The 23,133-nt window shown below is 41.5% G+C and overlaps 1 protein-coding gene across 4 annotated transcripts in view; it reads left to right on the forward strand.

The window, feature by feature from the left end:
• Window positions 1-23,133, forward strand: part of plekhg5b (pleckstrin homology domain containing, family G (with RhoGef domain) member 5b) — a 115,019-nt gene that overhangs the window by 52,235 nt on the left and 39,651 nt on the right. The window contains exon 1 of one of the 4 annotated variants that reach the window (XM_029665094.2): window positions 10,387-10,486. The exons of the other annotated variants lie outside the window; for them this stretch is intronic. The gene's annotated coding sequence lies outside the window, so the exon portion shown is untranslated. Of the gene's footprint in view, window positions 1-10,386; window positions 10,487-23,133 lie in introns of those variants that run through there. 4 annotated transcript variants of the gene reach the window in all.

Here is a 23,133-nt window from a genome sequence, read left to right on the forward strand (position 1 = left end):
TATTTAGAAGAAAAGTAAGCAAAAATGCCCACAGTCATCAAGCTAGATAAGAGATGATTATTAAATAAGTAATTAACAAGACTGAACTAGATCAAAAGTAATTAAATAATACATATTGTGTTGTACCTTTAACCAATAGCCTAACAAATGAACAACTCTTTACTTTTCATAGTTTTTATGAAGAAATCTTCTCAAATTTGACAGCCCGAGCCGCCTACACGCCGGACCCCGACCAGCCTAGTCAATAACTCAACTCTCTCCCAACACATTTTCCTTAACAGTTCACACCTTATTTTTTTCATTCCCTAAGGGAAAGGTAAAAAACACAAGCACATACGGTGCCTTCGGAAAGTATTCAGACCCCTTGACTTTTTCCAGATTTTGTTAGGTTACAGCCTTATATCACTAGCCACTTTAAACAATGCTACCTTATATAATGTTACTTACCCTACATTATTCATCTCATATGCATACGTATATACTGTACTCTAGATCATCGACTGCATCCTTATGTCACTAGCCACTTTAACTATGCCACTTTGTTTACTTTGTCTACATACTCATCTCATATGTATATACTGTACTCGATACCATCTACTGTATGCTGCTCTGTACCATCACTCATTCATATATCCTTATGTACATATTCCTTATCCCCTTACACTGTGTATAAGACAGTAGTTTTGGAATTGTTAGTTAGATTACTTGTTGGTTATCACTGCATTGTCGGAACTAGAAGCACAAGCATTTCGCTACACTCGCATTAACATCTGCTAACCATGTGTATGTGACAAATAAAATTTGATTTGATTTTATTCTAACATGGACTAAATACAAAGACATCCTCAGCAATATACACACAATATCCCATAATGACAAAGGCAAAACAGGTTTTTAGAAATAGTTTAAAATGTATCAAAACTAAACAAACACCTTATTTACATATGTTTTCAGACCCTTTGCTATGAGACTAAAAATTGAGCACCGGTGCATCCTGTTTACATTGATCATGCTTGATGTTTATACAACCTGATTGGAGTCCACCTGTGGTCAATTGAATTGATTGGACATTATTTGGAAATGCACACACCTGTCTATATAAGGCCCCACAGTTGACAGTGTATGTCAGAGGAAAAACCAAGCCATGAGGTCGAAGGAATTGTCAGTAGAACTCTGAGACAGGATTGTCTCGAGGCACAGATCTAGGGAAGGGTAACAAAACATTTCTTCAGCGTTGAAGCTCCCCAAGAACACAGTGGCCTCATTTAAGAAAGAAGACTCTCAGACCATGAGTAACAAGGTTTTCTGGTCTGATGAAACCAAGATTGAACTCTTTGGCCTGAATGGAAACCTAGCACCATCCCTACGGTGAAGCATGGTGGTTGCAGCAGCATGCTGTGGAGACCCATTTTTCAACAGAAATAGTCATCATAAATGTAGATGATAATAAGGAATACCTAGGATAGGATAAAGTAATCCTTCCCCCCCCCCCCCCCTCCCCCCCCTTAAAAGACCTAGATGCACTATTGTAAAGTGGCTGTTCCACTGGATGTCATAAGGTGAAAGCACCAATTTGTAAGTCGCTCTGGATAAGAGCGTCTGCTAAATGACTTAAATGTAAATGACTGGAAGACTAGTTATGTACAGAGAGAACCTTGATGAAAACCTGCTCTAGAGCACTCAGGACCTCAGACTGGAGCGAATGTTCACCTTCCAACAACTCTAAGCACACACCCAAAACAACGCAGGTGTGGCTTCGGGACAAGTCTTTGAATATCCTTCAGTGGCCCAGCCAGAGCCCGGACTTGAACCTGATCGAATATCTCTGGAGACACCGAAAATAGCTGTGCAGCAACGCTCTCCAGCCAACCTGACAGAGCTTGAGAGGATATGCAGAGAAGAATGGGAGAAACTCCCCAAATACAGGTGTGCCAAGCTTGTAGCATCATACCCAAGAAGACTTGCAGTTGTAATCGCTGCCAAATGTGCTTTAACAAAGTACTGAGTAAATGGTCTGAATACGTACAGTACCAGTCAAAAGTTTGGACACACCTACTCATTTATTTTTCTATCAAAACTATGAAATAACACACTTTTTTTGGTTACTACATGATTCCATGTATGTGTATATTTGAGATTCTTAAAAGTAGCCACCCTTTGCCTTGATGACAGTTTTGCACACTCTCTTATTCGACAATGTAGAAAATAGTAAAAATGAAGAAAAACCCTTGAATGAGTAGGTGTCCAAACCTTTGACTGGTACTGTACATTGACACAGAAACAGCAAATCCTCCATATAAATGTAATTTTATAGGACTAATTGTAGAGCTCTTTTTACTTGCAGACAATATACAGTAGCTGGGTCCCCCCGTCCTGTCCTTAATGGTCCACCACCCTGCAGCGCCCCAACCCAACACACCCCACTCAACTTTAGGATCTTAGTGAAGCATTACTTATTGGTTTCGGGTGTGTTAGGCCAAGGCCAGAGTGACCTACAGGACGGCAGACCTAAATAGGTATCTCCCCTGACGTGGGCATGTTTTCAATAGACTATAGTCGTACTGTATTCCATATAAGTCATCCAGACCTAATGAAAGTTGCCCAGTATACCCTTAGTCTTGTAATAAATCAAATCTAGTGATACGTAACTGGGAGGATAACCAACCTTCCAATTAATGACAATGCACTTCTTAGCCGCTATAAATGCTTAGTTACACAGTTTCTTCAGATAAGTCTCCAGTATCAACATTTCCAAGCAAACAAAAATGGAGAAGGGAGAATCTGTAGACATGCTGAGATAAAATAACAACTCTTTGCCAGAATTCAGCCAGCCTTCACAAGAACCAAAACATATGCAAATATGACCCCTTTTGTGTGTTACACCTCCAAATCAAATTAAAATCAAATGTTATTGGTCACATACACATGGTTAGCAGATGTTATTGTGAGTGTAGAGAAATGCTTGTGCTTCTAGTTCCGACAGTGCAGCATTATCTAACAAGTAATCTAACAATTCCACAAAAACGACCTAATACACACAAATGTAAGTAAAGGGGTGAAATAAGAATGTATCACTCTATGGATGAGCAATGACAGAGCTTATATAGGCAAGATGCAGTAGATGGTATAATGTATGGGTAATGCAAGATATGTAAACATTAGTGAAGTGGCATTGTTTAAAGTGACTAGTGATCCATTTATTGAAGTGGCCAGTGATTTTAAAGTCTGTATATAGGGCACAGCCTCTGTGCTAGGGGTGGCTATTTAACAGTCTGATGGCCTTGAGATTTAAAAAACGCTTCAGTCTCCCGGTCCCAGGTTGATGCACCTGTACTGACCTCGCCTTCTGGATGGTAGTGGGTTGAACAGGCAGTGGCTTGGGTGGTTGTTGTCCTTGATGATCTTTTTGGCCTTCCTGTGACATCAGGTGCTGTAGGTGTCCTAGAGGGCAAGTAGTTTGCCCCTGGTGATGCGTTGTGCAGACCGCACCACCCTCTGGAGAGCCTTGCAGTTGTGGCTGGTAAAGTTGACGTACCAGGCGGTGATACAGCCCGACAGGATGCTCTCAATTGTGCATCCAAAAGTTTGTGAGGGGAAGCCAACTTTCTTCAGCCTCCTCAGGTTGAAGAGGTGCTATTGCGCCTTCACCACACAGTCTGTGTGAGTGGACCATTTAAGTTTGTCCATGATGTGTACACCGAGGAACTTGAAGCTTTCCACCTTCTCCACTGCTGTCCTGTATATGTGGATAAGGGGGTGCTCTGCTGTTTCCTGAAGTCCACAATCATCTTCTTTGTTTTGTTGACGAGTGAGGGGTTGTTTTCCTGACACCACATTCCGAGAGCCCTCACCACCTCCCTGTAGGCTCTCGTCGTTGGTAATCAAGCCTACTACTGTTGTGGTCTGCACATTTGAATGAGTTGGCGGCGTGCATGGCCAGGCAGTCATGGGTGAACAGGGAGAACAGGAGGGGGCTGAGCGCGCACCCTTGTGGGGCCCCAGTGTTGAGGATCAGTGAAGCGGAGATGTTGTTTCCTACCTTCACCACCTGGGGGCGGCCCGTCAAAGTCCAGGACCCAATTGCACAGGGCGGGGTTGAGACCCAGGTCCTCAAGTTTAATGATGAGCTTGGAGGGTACTATGGTGTTGAATGCTGAGCTGTAGTCAATGAACCACATTCTTACATAGGTATTCCTCTTGTCCAGATGGGATAGGGCAGTGTGCAATGTGATGGCGATTGCATCGTCTGCGGACCTATTGGGGCGTTATGCAAATTGAAGTGGGTCTAGGGTGACAGGTAAGGTGGAGGTGATATGATCATTGACATTTTTGTTTTACTTGTTTTGTGTCATTGGGAAAAGCCTCTATCAACCCTTGATACATTTTTGGAAATGAACTTTGGAGGTTTGTCAGACGGCCTTAAAATAGCACCTGGCTTGTCCAACGTTTTCTGCACAGAGAGTGTAGTGTTATATCTGCAAAAATTCACCTCACCTCCGTAAGACTGGTCTTCCCTGGCTGCCTGACCCTGCTGAGACCCCTGTCACCATCTGATCCTCCTAAAATAAGGCATGACAAATAATTACCTTTGTGTACATTTATACATTATATTATCCAAGAATATAATCAATGGTTCAATAATTAAAATAACCATTATTCGCAGATACCAGACTGTAGCTTTGCTTAAGCTGCTGTACTGTAGGTCTACCCATCAATTCAAGATGGAACTTTGTATCATTCAATGATATTGTTAATATACAGCAAAATTCACCTGAGCTCCGTAGACTGGTCTTCCCTGGCTGTCTGACCCTGCTGGTACCCCTGTCACCAACTGATGCTAAGACATGATGAGCATAGGGTTGTGTACTGACTGCGCTAGAGGGCTGCATTCCCGTGGGATGCCTCCGGGACATGCAGGTCCAGACAGATCATTGTGGTGGGGCTGCGCTTCTCATGCTGCCAGCAGGAGCACAGATCATTGTGGCGTGGTCTCCGTTTCTCATGCTGCCAGCAGGAGCACAGATCATTGTGGCGTGGTCTCCGTTTCTCATGCTGCCAGCAGGAGCACAGATCATTGTGACGTGGTCTCCGTTTCTCATGTTGCCAGCAGGAGCACAGATCATTGTGGCGTGGTCTCCGTTTCTCATGTTGCCAGCAGGAGCACAGATCATTGTGACGTGGTCTGCGCTTCTCATGCTGCCAGCTGGAGCACAGATCATTGTGACGTGGTCTCCGTTTCTCATGCTGCCAGCAGGAGCACAGATCATTGTGGCGTGGTCTCCGTTTCTCATGCTGCCAGCAGGAGCACAGATCATTTGTAAACAATCCTCATTTCTGCTTTGTGTGCATTAGCCTACCTTTTGTATTAGAAGCACATCTTTTTCACATTCACAGTCAGAATTCGGTACTTCAACTTCAGTAGCCTACCCCTCCAATCAAAAAATGCAATCATTGAAAAGGAAAAGCGCACATAAGTTAGGCTGTTAGGCTGCTAAGGTGAGCGAGCGTTGTACCTTTTTCATTTTCATTGATTACCCATTTATTTGTCTCTGCCTGCAAATCGTCCTGCTAAAAGGTAGGCTATATCCAATAGGTCTATGCAAAACGTTGCAAGAGTTGCTGTCATCATTCTTGCTCCTTAAAGTTCAGTAGCTATACCTGCGAGATCAGGTATAGCGTGTTTGGTCTCAATTAAATAGAGTAGCCTAAGCATGGGCGATGAAGCATGGGGCAGTTCTTTCCAAGGAAATGTACTTCCTAAATAGGCCTATGATTAGACTATAGTTTACTACCTAGAAATAGGGCTAAATATCGATCACCCATATTTCTTTGTCTGAAAAACATTCCACTCCTAAAAGCTAGTCTATAAAAATAGCTCAATAGAAAGTACAAGTCTCTCCAACAGTTTACCTGACCGCTGAGGCATCCACATGGTTCTGTAGCAGACCGTTGCTGCTTTTTGTATCACATCGCAATGATAAAACGGCCCCAGTGAAAGTTGCGCCCCTTCTGAGAAATAATTTAAGTTTGAACATTTGTGACATTTTGGCTTTACCCAGGCCTCCTTTTAAGACTCTGTTTAATCTGTATGTGCAACAAAGGACAAATTGGTGTCATGCTGAATGTTTATTTATTTTACCTTTATTTAACTAGGAAAGTCAGTTAAGAACAAATTCTTATTTTCAATGACTGCCTAGGAACAGTGGGTTAACTGCCTGTTTAGGGGCAGAACGACAGATTTGTACTTTGTCAGCTCGGGGATTTGAACTTTCAACCTTTCGGTTACTAGTCCAACAATCTAACTACTAGGCTACCCTGCCGCCCCATAGTATCTTTACTTCTTGCTTTGTAATATGAGTTGTATTTTGATTTCAATAACAATGTTCTGATATTAATACTGTATATGGACACTGAAAATGTTACATTTTGGCATAGTAACAGTAGTGGAAAAAGTAACCAATTGCCATACTTGAGTAGAAGTAAAGTTATGTTAATAGAAAATTATATCTTAATAAAAAGTGAGTCACCTAGTAAAATACTACTTGAGTAAAAGTCTAAAAAATATCTGATTTTAAATATACTAAAATATCAAAAGTAAAAGTATAAATCATTTGAAATTCCTTATAAATTAAACAAACCAGATAGCGCACCTTCTTATTTACGGATAGCCAGAGGCACACTGCAACACCAGACCTAATTTACAAATGTGTGTGTTTAGTGAGTTCGTCAGATAAGAGGCAGTACGGATGACCAGGTATGTTCTCTTGATAAGTCAGTGAATTGGACCATTTTCCTGTCCTGCTAAGCATTCAAAATGTAACGAGTACTTTTGGGTGTCAGGAAAAATGTATGGAGTAAAAAGTAAATTTATTTTCTTTAGGCATGTGTAAAACTAGCCAAAAAACCTATTTAAGTAGTACTTTCAAGTATTTTTACTGAAGTACATTAAACCACTGCATAGTAGGGACAACCAAATGAAGCATTCAAAAAAAAGAACACCCTCCCTACAATCAAACATGGGGGAGGTTTGATAATGCTGTGTGGGGTTGCTTTGCTGCCTCTGGTACTAAGGGCATTGAACATGCTCAAGGTATCATGACATCAGCAGATTTTCAGTTCTCTGGAGTCCAATGTTCAACCCAGCGTCCAAAAACAGGGTCTCAATTGAAACTTGTGGGTCTTCCAGCAGGACAACAACCCCAAACACACATAAAAAAGGAGTGGTTCAAGAGGAAACATTGGCCTATTCTGGAGTGGCCAGCGAACAGTCCAGATCTGAATCACATGGCGAGATCTGAAAACAGCAGCTGCTGGAGAGCACCCTCAAACTTTGAAGAATTAGAGAAGTTTGCTCCAGGAAAGTGGGCCACTAAATAGGTGCAGCAAGCTCATTGATGGCTACAATAAGCATTTGTCTGCAGTTGGGGTATACAACTAAGTACTAGCGCTTGGGTGCCAATCGTTTTTTTTCCAGGTCCCTTTCTTTATTTTCTACATTAAAATTGTAAACTTAAGTTTACAAAAATGAAACAGGTTCTGCAATGTTGAAATCCAATAAGGTGTGGAGACAATTTAATTTAGAATAAATAGGGAATTATTTAAGAAAAGTTAAAGGGTGCCAATATATTTGGCCGCAACTGTATTTTAACAATCCTTCCTCCAAAGCACCCTCCTATGGATTACATTTTGTGAAATTCCCAAAAACGATGGTCCTGTTTTTGTTCTACTTTTATGAGGAATTCCCCTCCTAGTCTCTTTTCTGTCAGATTATCCAGATTATCAAACACTTTCTCACTCACTCACTGATGGACAAACTTTACTGAACATAAATATAAATGCAACATGCTTAAATTTCTATGATTTTACTGAGTCACCGTTCATATAAGGAAATCAGTCAATTGAAATGAATTCATTAGGCCCTAATCTATGGTTTTCACATGACTGGGCAGGGGCCCACCCACAGAAGCTAGGCCCAGCCAATCAGAATGAGTTTTTTTCCCACTAATGGGCATTGTTACAGACAGAATTACTCCTACATTTTATCAGCTGTCTGGGTGGCTGGTTTCAGAAGAAGCCGGATGTGGAGGTCCTGGGCTGGCATGGTTACACGTGGTCTGCGGTTATGAGGCCGGTTGGATGTACTGCCAAATTCTCTAAAATGACGTTGGAGGCGGTTTATGGTAGAGAAATGAACATTACATTTTTGGCAACAGCTCTGGTGGACATTCCTGCAGTCAGCAGGCCAATTGCACGCTCCCTCAATTTGAGACAACTGTGGCATTGTGACAAAACTGCACATTTTAGAGTGGCCTTTTATTGGCCCCAGCACAAGGTGCAGCTTTGCAATGATAGGCTAATGCGATTAGCATGAGGTTGTAAGTAACAAGAACATTTCCCAGGACATAGACACATCTGATATTGGCAAAAAAAAAAAAATCTTGTTAATCTAACTGCACTGTCCAATTTACAGTAGCTATTACAGTGAAATAATACCATGCTATTGTTTGAGAGTGCACAATTTTGAACATGAAAAGTTATAAATAAACAAATGAGACATTTGGACAGTCTTGAAACAAAATTTTGAACATAGATGCAATGGTTCATTGGATCAGTCTAAAACTTTAGACATACACTGATGCCATCTAGTGGCCAAAATCTAAATTCCACCTGAGCTGGAATAATACATTATGTCCTTTCTCTAGAATTTCAAAGATGATGGTACAAAACAAATACAAAAGACCGGTTGGTTTGTTCTATGTATTTTTTAACAGATTTTAACAGATTTAACAGTATTGTGTGTTCTACTACATTCCATTCACATTTCCACAAACCTAAGTGTTTCCTTTCAAATATTTTGGCCAGGATGCTCTTGAAAAATACATTTTTAAATCTCAATGGCCCTTCCTGGTTAATTAAAGGTTAAATAAAAAATGTTACCAAGAATATGCATATCCTTGCTTCAGGACCTGAGCTACAGGCAGTTAGATTTGGGTATATCATTTTAGGTGAAAATGGGGAAAAAAGGGGCTAATTCTTAAAAGGATTAAGATTTTCAGCTTCTTGATATGCCACACCTGTAAGGTTGGATGGGCTATCTTGGCAAAGGAGACCTTTCGCTAACAGGGATGTCAACAAATTTGTGCACAATTTGAGAGAAATAAGCTTTTCTTTCATATGGAAAATTTCTCTGATAATTTATTTCAGTTCATGAAATGTGGAACCAACACATATGATGTTTTATATTTTTGTTCAGTATAGATTAGAGAGGAGCTTCTATCCAGGGTGGGACTTTTAATTCTGGTCTGCCTGCCACCAACCTTTAAAAAGCTGGAACTATTTGCCACTTTCCCATTGAAACTTGAATAAACATTTCCCATCACACTTTTTCTCATTGCATTTTTTTATACTGGGGGTGTGTGATTGAGAAAACATCCTCCCTCTCTCACAACTTCTCCCACTGTCTGCATTAGTACGGAGGTTCAGTGAAAGCAGGGCTGTTCAATTCTGGTCCTGGAGGGCTGATAAGCTTCTGTTTTTTTTTGTTTCTACCTGGTAAATTGCATTCACCTGGTGTCCCAGATCTGAACTTGTTCCTTATTAGACGGAGAGGATGAAAACCAGAATTATTACGGCTCTCCAGGACCAACATTGAACAGCCCTGAGTGTAAGGATCCCAGCATGTGTCGTTATCATCTACCTAGGATTGTGTAGTTTAGGGTTGATCTTACATTTGGTTCACATCTAGGTGTAATGTATAGGGACAGATGGGATATCATACCTGGCTGAGTATAGCCAGAGTGAAGGTGATAAGGGTATTTTGTTCCTCAATGAGAGTGCTAGTGCAACACACCCGCTAGTTCTGTCTTGACTTGTAAACTCTTGCTCCTCAGGTAGCATAGGTTGACAAACTTCCTCCAGCTGTTCTATAGTTTTTCTCAGTGTTTTGCCGGGTTTGTTTACGTGTTGTGTGCCTCTGACAATGTTAGCTGCCTGCTAGGGATGATGGCACACATACGCACACACATACACGCACACAAATCCAAAGTTTAGTGGCCTTTAAGTCTGGTTTTCCTTAGACGTCGGCATATTCCACATCTGGTTCTTACATCAACAAGCCAAGGTCTTCAGCAGCACCAGCCAGTGTCTCCCCTCTCCGTTTTCATTATATCAAATCCAAAGTGGCTTCCAAACGATCAATTTCCAAGTTGAAAGTGGAACAGCCTGTGTCCAGATCAGCAGTTATCCTAGAGAAAGACCTAATTTGTCTCTAGGAGTTTCCAGCAGCTCCCAAAATCGTTTAGTTTTTTCTTTCTCACTTCCTCCTTTTTTGGTCATGCACTCCGCCTTCCTGCCTGTCTCCTTTCCTTCCCTAAAACTATGGATAGGAAGCCTGGTTGCATCATAGTCCAGCGGTGCAGCCTGAGACAACACTAACTCCCGTCTCAGTGCCCTTGACTGCATTAGAGTGGAGACCGATCAGCTGCTGGTGAGTGGTTATTTTGTTTTCTCATGTTGTCACTTCGTTAACACTTTGTTTACGTGTAAAATGTCAAATAAACACATTTTGATAGTTCAGTCTGAGGTGAAGCCAACAGAAAATCTGCAGTTTTAGGATTGTGTATTTAAAAATGCCTCAGAGTAGATACAGTACATCATGGTTATAGGGCAAAAGGCTTGACATTACCTTTTAGGGAGAAAAGACTTGACTTCAGGGTGATCTGCGTCTTTTGATATTAAGTACTAGCCTATTTCTCAAGGTGTGGGTGTGCAATCTGTGCATGCATGTGCAGTGTACAGGCAAGGCTTTTCATGTTGAAACACTTTTAGTGGAATGTTTACTTTGTAAAAATAGCTATTTCCTGTGAGGTTCTGTTAGGTGGATGGCCTTGAGGTTATCTCTGTCATAGAACAGACAACTCACAAACTCTACTGTACAATAACGGACCAAACACAGCTAATCCAATGGACCGTTGCCCATTGGAAAAATAACATGTTTTTTGGGGGAGATGGTCAGTTCAGAGTTTTTGACACTGCTTACTTTTTGGGAAATATGTTGGAGAAGCAGTTTCTGGACCTCTTTTTATTCAACATATTTTTGTTACTTTTTCCAAATTACACACAGCATCAAAATTGAGAAGCAGGGGGAAAAACTCTTGCCATAAGGTAGGTACAGTACAATATATTAAAGCAATTATATTGCATTTTTACCAAAGTAAACTTCTTTCAGGCCAGTCAGTCTTAAAGGCCCAGTGCAGTCAATTCATTTTTACCCTTTGTTTTATTTATATTTCCACATTGAGGTTGAAATAATACTGTGAAATTGTGAACATGATGATAATGCCCTTTTAGTGTAAGAGCGGTTTGAAAAGACTACCAGAAATGTCAGCCTGTTTTGGTGGGATGGAATTGTGGCCGTCCATGGTGACATCACCATGCGGTAAATTGGTAAATAAACCAATAAGAAAGAGTTCTAAACCCCTCTGCCAATAAAAGCACATTTTCAGTTTCCCCTTCCAAATTAGACCACTCGCAGACAGTCCTAGCTTGAGAAATTGCTCTTTGTTAAGAATCTATCTTTGTTTCTTTTTGACCATTTTAATTGTAAACAGTCACAGCAAGGTACTTCATTGTTACCCAGAAATGATTTGATATTGAGATCAAAAAGGCTGCTTTGGACCTCTTTTTTAAGGCATAAGTCAATCTTTCCACAACAATTATTTCTTGAATTATACTTTACAATTCTTCAGACTTTGGAGCTTCCACTTTATACCAATTCCTGTTAATAGCTTTTTTACTCGCAGAAAATCAAACTTTAATCAACGATATGTCACTGTTACAACCTCCAGAACATTACCAAGGTACATAACAGGGCAGGATCTAGGGACTTCCTATCCCAGAATATATTTTATTACAGAACATACAGTACATTGTCCCAGAACAGTGTTATCTTCAGACATTCCCCGAAAACATGAATGCTTGGGATCTAACCTACATGGCCATACCTAGCTATTGGCTTTTGATTCTAGGTGTGATTCAAAAGTCATATTTTTCCAACAAAACTCCCGCCATGTTTTCAGTTTGGAACAATATATTCAAAATACTTGGAAGTTTGTCATCATTATGAAACTCCATGTGGTTTTCCCCCAGTCTGCCTGACAACTCCTCAAATATACATATACACAGATGACAAGTCACAGAGTTTAGTTTGACCAAGGACTTTCCCACTGGTTTGGTACGTGATGTACTGAGCTTTTAGGCCTGTGGCCGTTTTGGTTAAGAGTGTTCAACCCAGCCTGGGAGAAATGCGTCCGGTTGTACGTCAACATTATTTGTCTGGATTGGAACTAAAAAGCATAAAGCAGCAGGCATCTTAGTACAACACTAGACACATTCTAATACCTGTGGTATAGGTCTTAGTGACATAAACCAGACACTGAGCAGTCGCTCAGCCTCAGGTGTGGGCTTGGACGGTCAATCTCCTCACTACAAATTAGAAAATAAGCCTGTTCAAGTTTTATGGCTGTATCATCCCATGTGTCATAGAAAAACATGCACACACTGCCTCAGCCTTAATCTCTGACACGTGTTGTGTCAGAGGAGGGACATGTGTTGTGTCAGAGGTTACAAGGCTAAGGCAGAGGTGAGTGCATGTTTTTCTGTAGACATCCATATGTGTTTGAAGGGGACCAAACCAATCCCAAGTAAAGGGAGGGTGGTTAATAGGAGACAAACATGATAGGGTGGTGTTGGCCTCCTGCATTGGAAAAGCTCTGGCCGGCTTCTGGCACTCTGGAATGGTCGGATGGCGGGAGAAGAAAGAGAGCGGCGGTACGGTTTTATCCTGCCTCTTCTCAGACGCGTCAAAGTTTATACATAGAATAATACTTTATTCGACCAGGTCCAGTCCTGATCTGGGGCTCTGATTTGTCCCTTTGATCTCATCTGCCCCCCCCCACCTACAATATCTACCAACAATAACCAAATGGTGAGACCTACGCTTTTTAATCTGTAGGAAACCTAGGCTATCCCCCAGTCGCGTGCTCAACTCCCAAGAGGGACATCAAAATGAGTTACCAGAAAACTGTACAAAAAATAGATATAGAGAGATCCTAGATGGCAGACCCAAGAAGTAGTACTTGAAGTCATGTCTTTTTGATGTGAAGCCTACTCCCTGGGTATTTATTGCTTAGTATTTGCGTGCCAATCCATCATTCTTAATTCAGAGAAATCATGATTGATACTATAGAGTATTTTTTAGCTCTCCATTATTCCACCATGTCTCAGTAGTAATTAGCAGTACGGTAAGTGCTGGTCTCTCAGGCTGAAGCTATATTATTTGTTTAGTGGTGTGGAGAGAAGTCACCCAGGCAGCTTGCTGATGGAGGCAGAGGCTGTTTGAGTGAAGTCTGAACACCAGACCAGAATAGGAGGGCCTGGGAAGGATTAGAGAGCAGAGAAGACTTCCATGTCTAGGACATCAGCTGTGGAAACAATACATTTCTTCATTCATAATGAATACGTTATGAGTGCTGGGCCTAGTAATGTGTGTGTTTGTCATTTGTTTGACTGTCTGGATATCTCAGTTTGTGTATATTTGTATCGGTCTGTGTATACTTGCTCCAAAGGAAGAGCAAAAAAGTGAGGCGGAGAGAGGAGTTGCCCAAAGAGGCCCGCTTTGCGTGTTTGAGAGAAAGAGCGTAGCTCATGAATGAGTTGAAATTGGTGCTTTTCAGTGAAAGAGTATGAGCCATTAATGTTGTGTACTTTTGTCTGTGTTTGGGATCTGTTTGATTAGTTAGATGGGAGTGAGTCTGAACTTGTGTGTGTCTGTCTGAAGTCTGGACCAATGACTGTCAGTTGAGGGTGTGTGAGTGCACAATTATCTTATTATTTGCACAAGACTACACAAATGAGTCAAACCAATCGTGTTTGTGATTGTGACACCAGACAAACCTCATATGGTTCAAGCCAGGGGTGTGATTCAGTACTTCTACTTTTAGCCACACAGTTAGCCCCTTACATGTTCAAATGACTGATGATAAGAAGGCCTAGCTGCTAAGATGGTCTTTAGTCTGGCTCACACAACTCAGTCTTCCTGACTTTAGCGTCTGGATAGGCTCCTTGATGGTGTAGGCACAATGCTTCAATAATACATTTTGGTTCTCCTTTTGTCTTTCTTACTCAAACACCCACATGGACAGCCACACACAGCCCCTGAACGCAGCCCCCCTCCAATACAGCTGTTGGATTTTCAAATCCAAACAATGAGAGATCTCAACCCCCCAAGAGAGAGAAATAAATAAACGGTTTGAGAGAAATAATCAAAGCTCAGGACGATGTTTGTGCGAACATTGCACCAACAAACCGACTCCTGTCCAGACCAGTGTGTCACAGCTCTCCCTCACTGTGTACCACGTTAATCGTGTCAACCAGGCTCTGGAATCTCCTCTTAAAGTTTCCAAATCAAAGATGACTAACATGCTAGGGCCTGGTCCTGAAGGAACCCGTATGTGGGGTGATGTTAGGGTTTGGAATATTTCACTGAAATACTGTGCACCACACTGTCATCTGACTGCAGCGTTAACAAAGCACACAGTAAATAACTGAAATGAAGGCTTTATTAGAGCACAAGTAGCCATATCCAAATGTCATCATGACTGTTTGGTCTGTGCTCGATGTAGCTAAAACATAATCGTCTATTGTCTTGACTCAATGTCATAGCTGTTCACTGATGTGTTGATTCATGCTGCCTGTGATCGTGTGTGTTGTGAGAGCGTGGGAGCTGGCTGCTGGAGACAGACTGTATGTGGATGACAATGGGAAGCAAGGAATTGAATTAGCTCTGGGTGTGGGCACCAACAATGTGTGTGTGTGTGTTGTGGTGTGTGTGTAGAGCAGTAGACCAAACACAACGGGTCCTATTAAAAACCTGGGGCGGGGCCTTTTCTCTTTCACGATGTCTCTCCCAATAATAAGTCTCCTACTAATATCACTGTCTGCCAACTCTTTTCCAATGAGCACCACTCCATCTTTCACTCGCACACTATGGCATTGCACAGGGGCTCATTGCAACATGTGTGCTGCAAACATGTCCGTTCACTGAAACGATTAACAGTGTTGTGCGCACACACACACACACACACACACACGTGACTTTGCTCATGTGTGATCAGACATGCACTACCTTTCAAAAGTTTGGGGTCACTTAGAAATGTTCTTGTTTTTTGAAAAAGCTTTTTTTTGCTCATTTAAATAACATCAAATTGATCAGAAATACAGTGTAGACATTGTTAATGTTGTAAATAACTATTGTAGCTGGAAACGGCAGATTTTTTTATATATTTTTTTTATCTACATAGGTGTACAAAGTTCCCATTATCAGCAATCATCAATCCTGTCTTCCAATGGCACATTGTGTTAGCTATTCCAGGCTAATTGATCATTAGAAAACCCTTTTGCAATTATGTTAGTACAGCTGAAAACTGCTGTTCTGATTAAAGAAGCAATAAAACTGGCCTCTTTTGGACTAGTTGAGTATCTGGAGCATCATAATTTGTGGGTTTGATTTACAGGCTCAGAATGGCCAGAAACAAAGACCTTTTCTTTTGAAACTCGGTATATTCTTGTTCTGAGAAATGAAGGCTATTCCATGTGAGAAAGGAACTAAAGACCTCGTACAACGCTGTGTGCTACTCCCTTCACAAAACAGCACAAACTGGCTCTAATCAGAATAGAAAGAGTGGGAGGCCCCGGTGCACAACTGAGCAAGGGGACAAGTACATTAGTGTCTAGTTTGAGAAACAGACGCCTCAAGTTCTCAACTGGCAACTTCATTAAATAGTACAGTGAAGAGGTGACTCCGGGATGCTGGCCTTCTAGGCAGAGTTGAAAAGAAAAAGTAATATCTCAGACTGGCCAACAAAAAGAAAAGATTAAGATGAGCAAAACAACAGACACTGGACAGAAAAACTCTGCCTGGAAGGCCAGCATCCCGGAGTCACCTCTTCACTGTTGACGTTGAGACTGGTGTTTTCAAAGTGACCCCACATTTTTTGAACGTGTGTGTGTGTGTGTGTGTGTGTGTGTTCCATTAGTCATTAAAACTATTTTTTTAAACCACTCCACAAATTTCTTGTTAACAAACTATAGTTTTGGGAAGTCGATTAGGACCTCTACTTTGTCATTTTCCCAACAATTGCTTACAGAAAGATTATTTCACTTAAAATTGACTGGATCACAATTTCAGTCGGTCAGAAGTTTCAAAAGAAATCAGCCAAGACCTCAGAACAAAAATTGTAGATCTCCACAAGTCTGGTTCATCCTTGGGAGCCATTTTCAAACGCCTGAAGGTACCACGTTCATCTGTACAAACAATAGTATGCAAGTATAAACATCATAGAACCACGCAGTCGTCATACCACTCAGGGAGGAGACGCGTTCTGTATCATAGAGATTAACGTACTTTGGTGCGAGAAATGCATAATCAATTCCAGAACAACAGCAAAGAACCTTGTGAAGATGCTGGAGGAAATGGGTACAGAAGTATCTATATCCACAGTAAAACGAGTCCTATATCTACATAACCTAAAAGGCCGCTCAGAATTAAGAAGCTACTGCTCCAAAACCGCCATAAATAAGCCAGACAACGGTTTGCAACTGCACATGGGGACAAAGATCGTACTTTTTTGGAAAAAGGTCCTCTGGTCTGATGAAACAAAAATAGAACTGTTTGTCCATAATGACCATCGTTATGTTAGGAGGAAAAAGGGGGAGGCTTGCAAGCCGAAGAATACATCCAAACCGTGAAGCACGGGGGTGTCAGCATCATGTTGTGGGGGTGCTTTGCTGCAGGAGGGACTGGTGCACTTCACAAAATAGATGGCATTATGAGGTAGGAAAATGATGTTGATATATTGAAGCTACATTTCAAGACATCAGTCAGGAAGTCAAAGCTTGGTCGCAAATGGGTCTTCCAAATGGACATTGACCCCAAGCATACTTCCAAAGTTGTGGCAAAATGGCTTAAGGACAACAAAGTCAAGGTATTGGAGTGGTCATCACAAAGCCCTGACCTCAATCCCATAGAAAATGGACAGAACTGAAAAAGCGTGTGCGAGCAAGGAGATTTTGCAATAATGGGCTGCCATCAGTCAGGATGTGGCCCATAAGTTAATTGACAGCATGCAAGGGCAGATTGCAGAGGTCTTGATAAAGAAGGGCCAACACTGCAAATATTGACTCTTTGCATCAAATTCATGTAATTGTCAATAAAAGCCTTTGACACTTATGAAATGCTTGTAATTATACTTCAGTATTCCATAGTAACATCTGACAAAAATATCTAAAGACACTGAAGCAGCAAACTTTGTGGAAATTAATATTTGTGTCATTCTCAAACCAGAGTCGTGGCCAAAAGGTAGGTGTGTGTATATATATGTGTATATATATATATATATATATATATATTACACACACACACACACTTGTAACGGCTTTCTACTGGTGAAGGAGAGTCGGACCAAACTGCAGCGTGTAGATTTCGATCCATGTTTAATAAAACAACTTAACACGAATCAACACACAAACTCAACAAAACAATAAACGAAACGAAAACCGAAAACAGCCTATACATGTGTCTACAAACCTCTAACAAGGACATCAAGACACACAGGACAATCACCCACAATACAACCAAAGAATATGGCTGCCTAAATATGGTTCCCAATCAGAGACAACGGTAAACACCTGCCTCTGATTGAGAACCACTTCAGACAGCCATAGACTCTCCCAGAACACCCCACTAAGCTACAATCCCACTAAGCTACACACCACATACAAAAACCCATGTCACACCCTGGCCTGACCAAAACATAAAGAAAAACACAAAATACTTCGACCAGGGCGTGACAACACTAAAGGCTTCCGCATACATAGATTTGGTTTGCTCCTAGCAGAACTTGGCTATGCGACGTGAACATCTGTGCTCGCATACTCCCTTAAAATACATTTACTTGTCCCTCTTGAGACGCCATAGCCTGTAATAAGTGTTGACGTTTTTGCAGAGGTCCTAGTCACCTAATTGTACATCTAATAAAGATGTTTGGTGCAGTATTTCTTGCAATGTGCATGAAAACAACCAGTTGTCTGTCGTTGTATGACAAACACTTAATTGAAGGATCCCTTCTGTTGACCAACCACTGACGAAGGGGGCGTAGACTTCGGCTTGCCTCGAGAGAATGTTGTGTGCTCGAACTGCTTGGGAAAACAATGGCCAAACACCAAAATGAACAAAAACGTAAACCTTTTGTTATACTATACAATGCATTCGGAAAGTATTCAGACCCCTTGACTTTTTCCAAATTTTGTTACGTTACAGCCTTATTCTAAAATGTATAAAATGTTAAATCTTCAATCTACACACAATACCCCATTAAAAAAAGCGAAAACAGGTTTTTAGACAATTTTGCAAATGTAATACAAATAAAAAAACACCTTTTTATTCTCTATGAGACTTGAAATATTGATCTCGGGTGCATCCTGTTTCCATTGATCATCCATGAGATGTTTCTACAACTTGATTGGAGTCCACCTGTGGTCAATTGATTGGACAGGATTTGGAAAGGCGCATACACCTGTCAATATATACGGTCCCACAGTTGACAGTGCATGTCAGAGCAAAAACCAAGCCATGAGGTCGATGGAATTGTCCATAGAGCTCCGAGACAGGGTTGTGTCGGTCGGTACACAGATCTAGGGAAGAGTACCAAAAATGTATGCAGCATTGAAGGGCCTCAAGAACAGTGGCCTCCATCATTCTTAAATGGAAGAAGTTTGGAACCACTAAGACTCTTCCTAGAGCTGGCTGCCTGGCCAAACTGAGCAATCGGTGACCAAGAACCCGATGGTCACTCTGACAGAGCTCCCGAGTTCCTCTGTGGAGATGGGAAAACTTTCCAGAAGGACAACAATCTCTGCTGCATTCTACCAATCATGCCTTTCTGGTAGAGTGTCCAGACGGAAGACGCTCCTTAGCAAAAAGCACATGACAGTCTCCTTGAAGTTTGCCAAAAGACACCTAAAAGACCCTTTAGTCAAAGATTTATCTAGTCTAATGAAACAAAGATTGAACTCTTTGGCCTGAATTCCAAGCTTCATGTCTGGAGGAAGAATGGTAGTGGCAACAACGTTTACTTCATTCCTAAAGAAAATAATGTACTTTTTACTCCATATGTTTTCCCTGACACCCAAAAATACTTGTTCATTTGACAGGAAAATGGTCCAATTCACGCACTTATCAAGTGAACATCCCTACTGCCTCTGATCTGGCGTACTCACTAAATACACGTTTTGTTTGGTAAATGACGTCTGAATGTTGGAGTGTGCCCCTGTCTATCTGTAAAAAAAGATTTGTACTTTTACTGTTGATGCTTAAGCATATTTGAGCAATTACGTGTCATTTTCTATTAAGATATCTTTACTTTTACTCTGACAATTGGGTACCTTTTCCACCACCTGAAGAGTGGCTTCGGGACAAGTCTCTGAATGTCCTTGAGAGGCCCAGCCGGAGCTTGGACTTGAACCTAAGCGAACATCTCTGGAGAGACCTGAAAATAGTGCATTGACGCTCCCCATCATACCTGACAGATCTTGAGAGGCTCTGCAGAGAAGAATGGGAGAAACTCCCCAAATACAGGTGTTCCAAGCTTGTAGTGTCATAGGTGCTTCAACAAGTAATGAGTAAAGAGTCTGAATACTTATGTAAATGTTTTTCTGTTTTTAATTTTTTATTAATTTGCTGAAATGTATAACCTTTTTTTGCTTTGCCATTATGGGATATTGTGTGTTGACTGAGGAAAAACTAATTGAATAAATTTTCGAGTAAGGCTGTAACGTAACAAAATGTGGAGAAAGTCAAGTGGACTGAATACTGGGAACCATACAGTAATCTTACACACACACAGAGGTTATATAAGAGTTAGGTGTGCTGTAGCAGGACAGGCTGTTCAGATTAAAGCCAGTCAGTTTGTGTCTGATCCAGTGCTGTTGGCGGCATGGTCTTGCATTTTCATCAGTATTTTCTTAATGGGGATGGAGGGGCATCAAACCTTATTATGCTGATCATACTGCCTAATAAACCGTTGTGTGTCATCATGTAGGGAGTGCGTTTGTGTAGGGTTGACCCTGACTGAGGTAACCGGGCTGAATCACCTCAAGAGGCTCCAGTCCAGTCATCTCGAAGTGAGACAGCTGTAGTTGGTGAGAGGAAATCTAACTCCTTTCATTCAATATAGGTCTAGCTCTCCCGCTGAAGGGTCACAAGTTGGAACGTGGGACGTTTGTGTTCACGTGATTGTGTGTCTAGGCTACTGCGGGTGTGGTAGTGTGTGATGGCGCCTTGGTCGTGTGTGTGATGGCGCCTTGGTCATGTGTGGTATGCGTTGAAACAAGTGTGCGTAAGCAGGTGCCACGTGGTAGTGAATGTATTAAGCTTGAGTGAGGGGTGCAGAGGGGCCGTGTGTGTTCACAGCTGCCCGGGGGGCTCCGGATGTGAGTGGTGTGTGTCACTCAGGCCACGGTAGCTGTTCTTTCTCTAAACCCACCACTAAATCTCTTGACTCGAGAGTGCACGTCTGGACACACGCACAGAACACACATACTCAAACACGACATACACATACCAGTGGAGGCTTCTCAGAGGAGGAAGGGGAAGACAATCCTCAGTGAATTTCAGAAACATTTTAATAAAAAATAAAAAACATTTCAGGGCCTCCCGGGTGGTGCAGTGGTTAAGAGCGCTGTACTGCAGTGCCAGCTGTGCCATCAGAGACTGGGTTCACGCCCAGGCTCTGTCGCAACTGGCCGCGACCGGGAGGTCCGTGGGGCGACGCACAATTGGACTAGCGTCGTTCGGGTTAGGGAGGGTTTGGCAGGTAGGGATGTCCTTGTCTCATCGCGCACCAGCGACTCCTGTGGAGGGCCGGGCGCAGTGCGCACTAACCAAGGTTGCCAGGTGCATGGTGTTTCCTCCGACACATTGGTGCGGCTGGATGCGCGCTGTGTAAAGAACAGCGCGCCTTGGCTTGGTTGGGTTGTGTATCGGAGGACGCATGACTTTCAACCTTCGTCTCTCCCGAGCCCGTACGGGAGTTGTAGCGATGAGACAAGATAGTAGCTACTAAAACAATTGGATACCATGAAATTTGGGAGAAAACGGTCTAAAAATTCAACAACAAAAAACATATATATATATATACACATTTCAAACATCCTTTTACATAAAACTGTACTAAATAAAGTCCACACGACACCAAATAATAGATTAAAACACACTGTTTTGCAATGAAGGTCTACAGTAGCCTCAACAGCACTCAGTAGGGTAGCACCATGGTGTAGCCGGAGGACCGCTAGCTTCCGTCCTCTGGGTACATTTGATTTATTTACAAAACCTAGGAGACACATGGTTCTCACCCCTTTCCATAGACTTACTCAGTAATTATGACAACTTTTGGAAGACATCCTACAACCTATCAGAGCTCTTGCATCATGAACTGACATTTTTTCCCACCCAGTCAAAGGATCAGATAATGAATCTAGTACTGAAAACATAAGCTACAGCTAACTAGCACTGTAGTACATTAAATGTGGTGAGTAGTTGTCTCAAAGAGAGAGAAAGGCAATAGTTGAACAGTTTTGAACAAATTCATTTCTTCAAAAGTTAAGGAGAAGCAAAAGATTTCTCAACAAAAAAAGTTTCACATACTTAGTTAGCAGATGCAGCTAGCTAGTTTAGCTTACTCAGAGGGATGCTATGACTATCCAACACAACACTGGAACTCTTCCAAGTCAAAGTAATCTACCAGAAGATGGTTAGGCTTTTCATTAGCATCAATATTTTTTTTTCCTATTGCTTAATTAATTGTTTGAAACCTGGACTTCATACTGTGAGGCATGTCTTAGGCCTTACTTAAAAGTAGCCATAAAGCCAAAATCCCACCATAGAAACGTGGAGGCAATTATTTGTATAAAGTCTTAATCAATAGAACAGGAGAAAGCATATGAGTAACTTTCAATTGTCTAGCAGTCAAAGGCATTATCGGAGTCATAATAGCAACCCATGATAGTTGTTGCATATTTAAATCCTCCCCTATTTCTAACGGTATTTCTGTCCACTGTTGCCAACTAATTTTCAGGGGAAGTTGCTAGAGGCAGGTCGATTTGTTGATAAATGACGTGATGTCATTGCGTGATGACGTCATTACGTAATGTAAAACTGCGTCATTACGTAGAATACACAATAACATTACTTAAATTGACTGGTCATCTCAGCGTAAAAAATATGATTTTACATTTATTAGTTTAGATTTGTTTGTTTATCACATTTTTATTTGTAAAAGTAATTTCAACAAAAAAAATTATGATCAGATATTTTTTTTAGCACATTGAATTATTGAACAATTACATTTGATTGATTTTCTTTTTAACTAGTAAACCTACACATTCTGATCAATTATAGTTTTAAGCATTGGTAGTTAACATGCTACCTAACTGATCAACAATTATAAGTACAAGCTAATAACAAGGTATATATGCTCTCTTATTGAACAAGCAACTTAACTCAAATAATGTGTGCGTTAGGCAGCTTTCTCCAGGTTGTTGTGCTGCTTGGCTGGCTAGCTGATCAATGGTTTCCTCCAGATATTGCCACTGTTCTTGCTCACACTGCGGTATACACTGCCACCATCAGCTGTGTCTCCGCCAGTTCCAGAAAGTCCACTCCTTGCATACGTACTGTAAATATGACGAATCATAGATTGGCAAGAAAATCCTCTTCATCTTCACTGTCCAACTGCATTGTCACGGAGCTGGAACCAGTAGAAGAGGATGGAGTGGCCTTTAAGCTGTATGCTGCTGTGGTGCCAAACTGCTGTCGAACTTCACTTGGTAGTTTATGCTGGTAACAGGTATCACCAGCCAGCTTTAGTCCATACTGCACCAGGAGTATGGAGTTGCGTGTGCAGTGACTTTGTATTTCTTAACTTTGCCTTACCACACTTATTTGGCTGAACAGCAGTTCAACCTCCGCATTTGAGTATGGCAAAGAGAGGGCATTGAGTGCAGCTTTGCACAGTTCTT

The sequence above is a fragment of the Oncorhynchus nerka genome, linkage group LG7 (genome assembly GCF_034236695.1).
Source record: "Oncorhynchus nerka isolate Pitt River linkage group LG7, Oner_Uvic_2.0, whole genome shotgun sequence".
Classification (NCBI taxonomy): Eukaryota; Metazoa; Chordata; class Actinopteri; order Salmoniformes; family Salmonidae; genus Oncorhynchus; species Oncorhynchus nerka.